This window comes from Chrysochloris asiatica, unplaced genomic scaffold (assembly GCF_000296735.1).
Source record: "Chrysochloris asiatica unplaced genomic scaffold, ChrAsi1.0 scaffold00006, whole genome shotgun sequence".
Lineage (NCBI taxonomy): Eukaryota > Metazoa > Chordata > Mammalia > Afrosoricida > Chrysochloridae > Chrysochloris > Chrysochloris asiatica.
This window is the reverse complement of record NW_006408524.1, coordinates 3,098,108-3,107,060: the sequence shown is the minus strand read 5'-3', so window position 1 is coordinate 3,107,060 and position 8,953 is coordinate 3,098,108. Positions and strand designations below refer to the sequence as shown.

At 40.8% G+C, this 8,953-nt stretch overlaps 1 pseudogene; it reads left to right on the top strand.

Moving 5' to 3' along the window:
- Nucleotides 1-3,413: 3,413 nt before the first annotated feature.
- Nucleotides 3,414-8,953, top strand: part of LOC102816919 — a 16,748-nt pseudogene continuing 11,208 nt past the window's right edge.

The following is an 8,953-nucleotide window of genomic DNA, read 5'->3' as shown; positions in this document are numbered from 1 at the left end:
ACAGGGTCGCTATGGGTCGGAACCGACTCGACGGCACTTAACAACAACAACAAAACAGCACTTAGTAACAACAACAGCAACCTAAAGGACCTTGTTCTAGAATTAATGAGAAATGGTGTCAGTGTTGTATCCTTTCATCATACTTATTTATTCTCTCTGCTGAGCAAATAATCTGAGAAGGTGGATTATATGAAGAAGAACCTAGCATTAAGATTAGAGAAAGACTCATTAATAACCTGCAATATATTGATGATACAATCTTCCTTGTTGAAAGCAAAGAGGCCTTAAAATACTTACTGATGAAGATCAAGGACTACAGTCTTCAGTATGGATTGCACCTCAATGTAAAGAAAACAAAACTCCTTGCAATTGAGCCAATCGATAAATAGCATCATGATAAAAGGAGATAATAATGAAGTTTTCAAAGACTTCACGTTGCTCGGATCCACTATCAACACTCATGGAAACAGCAGACAAGAAATCAAACAACATGTTACATTAGGCAAATCTGCAGCAAAAGACTTCTTTTAAGTGTTCAAGAGCAAAGATGTCAGTTTGAAGACAATGGCATACCTGACCCAAGCCACAGTATTTCCAATTGCCTCATATGCATGTGAAAGTTGGGTAATGAACAAGGAAGACCATAGAAGATTGGATACATTTAATTATGGTATTGTCCAAGCATATTAAAAGTATCACAGACTTCCAAAAGAACATACACATTCTGACTTGGAAGAAGTATAGCCAGAATGTTCCTTAGGAACGAGGCTGGCTAGACTTTCTTTGTCTCTTGTTCTTAAGTCCTGTTGTCAGAAGGGACCAGGTCTTGAGAAGGATATCATGCTTGGTAAAGTGGAGGGTCAACTAAAAAAAGAAAGATGCCCAACAAGATGGACTGACACAGGGACAGGAACAATAGGTTCAAACAAAACAAAAATTGTGAGGTTGACCCAGGAACAGGCAGTTTTGTTCGGCTGCATATAGGATTATTATGAGTTGAAACCGACTTGACAGCATCTAACAACAAGTGTCAAGGTTATTCTTCAAAGGGATAGTTCCTACAAGCAGAAAAAGAAATTCTGACTGTTGCAGTGGAAATTTTCTGCTCTATTTTACAAGACTGCCTTTTGAAACAGATTGTATCCCTTTACCAAGTCTTTTCTTAAATGTAATGTAATCCTGAAAACTGGAATAGCACATAATGCCATGAAATACAGTTTTATGTGTTTCAAAACATCAAATACCAGTCTTTGTTCAGTATGCAAGCTCATAATGCTATTAGTAAGCATGTTTTCTCATGTTCAGTAGGGAAAAGAATGAAATAAGCTAGGTACATCTGACAACTGTATAAATTATCTTACAATGTAAATAGAAAATAAAGTGTAACTGCAAACAAGACACTACTAAGGGTAACCCAATCATCAGCGCAATGCAAACGAATGTAATGTAGGTGCTTATAACTTATTGTAGGTGAACAACATTATTTTTATGATGTATAGTAATATTCCAGGAGTCCTGGTGTTGCGCTGTAGGATAAGCACTAGACCGCTAACTGCAAGGTTGGTAGTTCAAGCCAATCAGCTGCTCTTTGGACACCCTGTATAGGGTCATTGTGAGTCAGAACTGACTCCACGGAACGTAACAGCAACAAGTAATATCCGAATAAGTTTTATTTTCATGAATATTTGCATAACTAAGGCACACATGGTGGCTCCATAGGATAAGCTCTGGACTGCAAACCACAAGGTTGGTGGTTCCAGTCCACCAACTGCTCCATGGGAGAAAGATGAGGCTCTCTGTCCCTGAAAAAAAAAATTTTTTAAAGCCTCATGAACCCTATACAGGGTCACTATGAGTTGAAACTGACTCGATGGCACTTACCAACAATCACATGCATTAATAAGAAATGTCCCGGACTCAGTATGTCCCAAACCAAACACCTAATTTCTCCTCCCAGTTCATTCCACATGCTGTGTCCCCCTTCAATAGATTGTATGTCCAGCAATCCAATGGCTTAGGCCATTCTTGACTTTGATCTTTTTTATACAGACCCTGTCCAGCTCAAGAGCACAGCCCATCATCACTTGCTTAAAAACACAATGATCATCTACACTTAGTGTCACTCATACACTGAACTCAGATTACAGTTAAAGCCTTCTGATTGGTTCAGCTTTGTCCTCTAAGGTTATTCTCAATACCACAACAGTACAAGGAACTCTCTTCCATTGAAAGCCAAAACATGGTACTCCTCAAAACTCTAAAGGAGTTCCCATTTACTCAATGTGAAAGCCCTGCCTGCCCAGGGGCTGGTCTTCTGGGTGTTTATTACTTAGCCACTCATTCATGGTATACCTGCATTTGACTCCGTTTTTCCACTTCTTTTGGTTGATACAAGAGTATTCATTTTAGTATCTGTGCCTCCAGGTTGCAGATTTAGAAAATTAGTTTTTCCCAAGCTATCCAGATTGAGAGGCCCTTGAAGGCATGTCAAACAGTTCTCCCCAAACCTGATCAATTATTCATAGACATGGTGGTTATGTGCCATGGAGTTGGTTCTGACTCATAGCGACCTTGTATAGGGTTTCTGAGGCTCTAAATCTTTACAGAAGCAGAAAGCCTCATCTTTCTCCCACAGAACAGCTGGTAGTTTTGAACTGCTGACCATGAGATTAGCAGCCCAACTCGTAACCACTACGCTACCAGAGCTCCTTAGATATACAAGCTTGGTAATCAGGGTTCTCTGGTGGAAAAGGCACTAGACAATCATGGATTCATCAAATTTCAAGGTTGATGGAGGAGCCCAAAGTGGTGACTTAGACTGACATACCATAGTGTCCCCCTTCAATACTCAGAAACCAAGTAAAACAGATACAGATGATACCCTTAGTACACTAAACATCAAAGAGAAAACTGGAGTATTAGACTGTTTCAGGTGAAAGAAAATGCAATTGAATGTTTCATAGAATGAAAACAGCAGACAAAGAAATGCATTGATCTCTTGTTTTCTGACAACCAGTCTGACATAGCACGCCCATCTTGGGACACAATGGAAAGCATTCCTAGATGTGGGGCACAGACAAGCAATCACACTGAAATCACAATGAGAGCGAGATCTGTGCAAACAAACCAGAAAAAAAATAAGGTGAGCAGAACAAGTCAGGACTGAAAAGGAAGAGGACAGAAAGACTGGGCAGTGACCCTACTGACCACAGAGTAGGGAGGCAGCTCAGAACAGGGAAGATATTACTCACCAGAGTCAGTCAGTGTCTGACTATAAATAATAAACCCATAGAATAGCAACTCGAGGGTCCTCACCTAGCCAGCCTCAGTGCAATCCCCCCACCACATTTAAATAGACCATCCCCCAATAACCTGGGGTTGCCAGACAAGAGCCATGCAAACACCCTTCAGCCATGCCAAGTGACCAAGGAGCATCTCCACATACCCGCATCTACTGTCTGACAATTGGCAGAAGGGTACCTGGTGACCAGTGGGAGTGCCCCCTCACCCACAGCTCAGTGACTGTTAGGCATACCCTGGCACATACCAGACGGGTATGAGGACACCTGCAGCCTGGCAACTGGCAGGAGTGACCCCTCACCTGACTGCCAAGTGACCTGTAGGAGTGTCCCTATACTCACAGCCCACAGAACCGCAGAAACACCTTTCAACCTCTGCCTGGAAACTAGCAGGTGTACCGCTTCACCCGCTGGCAACCAAAGTGACACCCTCATGCCTGCACAGTAACCAGGAATTCCCCTGCACTACTGCCAAGCAACAAGCAAGTGTGCCCGGTGCCCTAGCTCAGTAACTAACAGATGCACACCCGTGCACGCTTCCAATGGTGACCCGCCATACCCATCAGGCACACCCCACTTCCAGTGCTTACTAGGTGCAACACAGCTGGTTCCAACAGTGCCCCACCCAATAATAAGTAGGTACGCTCTGTATCAACACTCATCAACCACCTGGCTGCAGTGACACCAGTTTTACAACCGGTCACTTCCTACATGACAGCCCAAAACACACTGAGAACCTGATCTCTCACTGCCAACTGAGACACCTAGTCATGCTGACAGAAAGTCCTACTCATCAGTTTTGGCAGCATTGTCACCCTGTGACTATAAAGATCAATTGTCCTCTCTCTAACAGAAGCACTAACTGCTAACACCAACCAAGAAGGATCCCATACTACCACAAGGTCTGTGGAGGGACTCTGACCACATGATATGTGTCACTCAATATCAGGGAAAGAACCGACCGTCCACCTACACTCAATCCAGTTAGAAAAGGTACCTGAGCCCAGCCACAAAGGGCTCACACATGGGTGTGACCCACTATGCCCACTAGTGAGAAGAAATTTTGCCCAGTGAATGTAACACAAAGTACAATCAATATAGAAGTATACTAACTAATTAATTAACACTTTACTATCAGTGAAACCAGACAATAACAAATCATATGAAAAGGATAAGATGGTTAAAAGAAGTAAGCAAAATAAAGGGACAGAAAATCTATGTGCAGAAGAAATGTTATTGTTGTTGTTAGGTGCCATCGAGTTGTCACTAACTCATAGCAACACTATGCACAACAGAAGGAAACACTGCCCAGTCCTGGGCCAACTTCACAACTGTTGCTATACATGAGCCCATTGCTGCCACTACTGTGCCAATCCATCTCACTAGGGATCTTCCTTTTTTTCTCTGACCTTCCACCTTACCAAGCATGATATCCTTCTCCAGGGACTGATCCTTCCTGATAATATGTCTGAAGTACAAGACACAAAGTCTGGCCATCCTGACTTCCAAGGAGCAGTCTGGCTGTACTTCTTTCAAAACAGATATTTGTCTATTGGCAGTCCATGGAACCTTCAATGTTCTCCTCCAACACCATAACTCAAATGCATCAATTCTTCTATGGTCTTCTTTATTCACTGTCCAGCTTTCACATGCATATGAGCTTACTGAAAATACCATGGCTTGGGTCAGGTGTACTTTAGTGCTCAAACTGACATTTTTGCTCTTGAACATTTTAAAGAGGTCTTGTGCAGCAGATTTGTTCAATGCAAGACATTGTTTGATTTCTTGACTGCTGTTTCCATGAGTGTTGATGGTTGATCTGAACAAAATAAAGTCCATTTACATGGATGTTGTTTATTGGTTCAGTGGTGAGAATTTTTTTTTTTTACATTGAGGTACAACCCATACCGAAGACTGTGCTGTGGCCTTTGATCTTCATCAGTAAGTATTTTAAGTCCTCTTCACTTTCAGTAAGCAAGGTTCAATCCTCTGTATATCGAAAGTTGTTAATGAGTCTTCCTCCAATCCTGATGCCATGTTTTTCTTCACATAATCCAGCTTCTCAGATTATGTGCACAGCATACAGAATGAATAAGTATGGTGAAAGACTATAACCCTGGCACACACCTTTCTTAATTTAAAAACCATTCAGTGTTCCCTTGTATTGTTCAAATAACTGCCTCTTGATCTATGTACAGGTTCCTCATGAGCACAATTAAGTCTTCTGGAATACTCATACTTCACAATGTTATCCGCTGCTTGTCATAAGCCTTTGTATAGTCAATAAAGCACAGGTAAACATCTTTCTGGTCTTCTCTGCTTTCAGCCAGATCTGTCTGACATCAGCAATGATGTTCCTCATAAATAACACATCCTCTTCTGAATCCAGCATGAACCTCTGGAAGTTTTCTGTCAATGTATGGTTGCAGTCTTTTTGTATTACTTTTAGTAAAACTTTACTCTCATGGGATATCAATGTAACAGAAAATCTATGTGAAGAAGAAACAATAATAGAACTACCTCATAAGGATTTCAAGGAACTTAAATGTAGGATCATCAAAGAAATCAAGAAAAGAAAGAAAATACAATAATAATTGAGAAAAATAATATAAGAAAAACAACAACAACAACAAAATCCCTTCCCTTAGTTTTAACTAAGTAAATAATGTTTATCAAAAGATCAACAATAAAATATAAGAAACAGAGAGCACGATGAAAGGATATGAAAGAAGAATTGAAGCAATAGAAAAAAATCAATGAAGTGAGGACAAATTGCCTGACACTAATCTGTTTAAGGAAAAATCAGAAAAAAAGAATGAAGTAAAATAAAGTGTTCCTAAGAGTTATGTGAGGCAGAACAAAAGAAAGAATTTATGTGCAATTGGAAATCCAAAACAAGAGGAGAGAATAAAGAACCATAGAGAGAATTTTGTTTTTTAAGTTTTTATTGTGAATTAAGTGAAAGTTTACAGTACAGATCAGCAGTTTTACATTCAACAAATTATACACTTTGTTTCAATACAATGATTATAATCCCCTCCATGTACCATCATTTAATAGTATTTCTCTGTATCATTTTAGCTTTTTTTTTTTTTTTTTTTTTTTTAACACTCAGGCATATATAATAACTTAAACCAACAAAGGGCATATTCTGCAAGTCTGCCTCCTGGCCACCAACTCTCAGTCCCTCTCTTCCCGTGAATCTAGAGTCTCCAGTTACTCCCTCTCTCCATGACCCCATTTCTGCTTCCATCTCTGGTGTTGCTGCTTCTCTGAATAAGGTTTTGCATTCTGCCTGTGCTCTTCTCCCTCTATGGTCCCAGGTGTCCTGTTTCTGGACTTTAAGATTAACTGCTCCCCCATTTTTGTTACAAAACTTCTACCTTTACAATTGTGACAGTCACTATTAGTCATGATAACAAATGCGCACTATTGAATCATACTAATTTTATCCCCATCTCTTTTTTACCAGACCCATCTAGACAAGTTGAAAACTATTCAGTAGGGACTCTATCTTCTCCCATAAATGCTTAAACTAAACTCCCTTTTGAAATCTTGTAAGCAGTCACTTCGTGCCTTTATTGCCCCCTCATTTTAGGTAGCCAATCAGCGTCTAAGTTGCCAGTCCCTATCTATCCTGTGTACAGAGGGACATTGATACTTGATATGAAGACTCCTTCCCTCTATGTTGGTATTTAGAGCTACGACCTCCATGATTATAGGTCAAGTTCATCAAATTGAAGCAATTTACCCTTGTTTCCATTATCAAAAATTGTTGTTGTTGTTTTTTATCTTCCTCTAGTCGAGTTCTGATTATCAAGCCATCAAGGCTATGTCAAATGGGTATAATCTGAATGTTTGGGTGTTCTTGTGCATCTCCCCTCACTTCATATCAGCTGGATGCTTCACTCTCAGCTCTAGCCCTCTGTGGCTATGTCCTTTTCCATGGGCTCAAGTGTCCCCAGGTTTCACCACATTTTGAAACAACCAGCCCTTCCTCTTCTCTCTCTCTCTCTCTCATCTCCAGGTCAATGGGAGTCTATGGAACATGGTTGAACTCAGCCCATTTCTTCATTGCTGCCTTGCCCCCTCTTCCACTCACCAGTAGACCAATGTGGTCATCAGCAAGCTTACATGCCTTCTTATGTGCTCCCTTTGGGTTTCAGTCTTGAAGGGGAGTTTGTCCTGAAGGGATTTGATTGCTTGCCTCATGGCTTCCTGGTGAACAGCTTGCTTATTCTTGTAGTAGCCAGTCATACTGTCACTTTTGTTTTGTTTTTTTCTTGATGATCTTTCTTTGAAGGTGTATCTTCTGTCACTTGAGCTGTTCCAGGTTGGTCTGCTTATCCTTTCTAGTGGGAATTCCCACCTCAGAAGGTTCTAGATGGGCTCAAGATTCCACCTAAGGTCCTATACACTTCAAAGGCTCCACAACAGGCCTATTTCAGTGGGCAAGTTGTAGAACCCCTTTTAGGTATTCCAAACAGTTATATGCTGAAGATGGGCTTACAAGCATTCTGTAATCATGTTTGCCAACATTCCTTTCTATCCTACTCGAGTGTCTATTTTACAGCAGTAGGCAAGGGAAACCAATATTCATAAGACCATCAAGCATCTTAGTATTATTTCCCTTCTTCAGACTCTGCCTCGATCCCTGTATCACAAAGCTCTGTTGTTCCAAGGTTGAACATCCATCACTATTTACCTCTGTCCCATTTAGTCCTTGCAAAACTGTCTCAGTGTTCCCCTATCAGCCTTGTTCTTCCACCCCTTCCCCCTTCTTGTATATTGCCCTCCCCAACACCTGAACTATGATGTGTCTCTCCCCTGCCCTGTGCTCTACCATCGCCTCCCTCCACTTCCCCAAACGACTCATCCCACTCCCACCAGTAACCAACAACAAAAAAGTTTCCCCTTTATTATATGTATCTTTTCTTAAGCTTTTACAATAAACGTCTTCTGCAATATTTGTCCTTTTGTGACTGACTAATTTCACTCAGCATAATGTCCTCAAGGTTTATCCATCGTATGAGGTGGCTTATAGCTTTCTTGTGGTTCTTCAAGGTAGCATAATATTCCATTGTGCATATGTACTAAAGTTTGTTTATCTGTTCTTCCATTGATGGGCAACAAGGCTGTCTCCATCTTTTTGCTAATGTAAATAGTGCTGCTATGAACATTGGTGTGCATATATCTACTTGTGTTATGGTTCAAATATCTTGTGGATATATACCAAGGCCCAGGAATTGCTGGATTATATGGTATTTCCATTTCCAACTTTCTGAAGAAGCACCATACTGTTTTCCAAAGTGGTTTGACTATTTTGAAACCCCACCAGCATTGTAGGAGGGCCCCAGTCTTAGAGAGAATTTCTGAAGGTTTATTGATAAAAAACTTATATCATGAAAGACAGGAATTCCATCCAAGAAACTCAATTAATTCTATAAAGGGTAAATCCCAATAGAAATTATCAAGACATAACAAAATTAAACTTTCTAAAACCAAAGACAACGAGAGAAACTTGAGAGTTTGTTGTTAGGTGCCATCAAGTCGGTACCGACTCATAGCAACCCTATGCACAACGGAATGAAACACTGCCCGGTCCTGGGCCTGCCGGGGTCTGGCCTCGGCAAGGGGGTGAGGACCCGAAGATG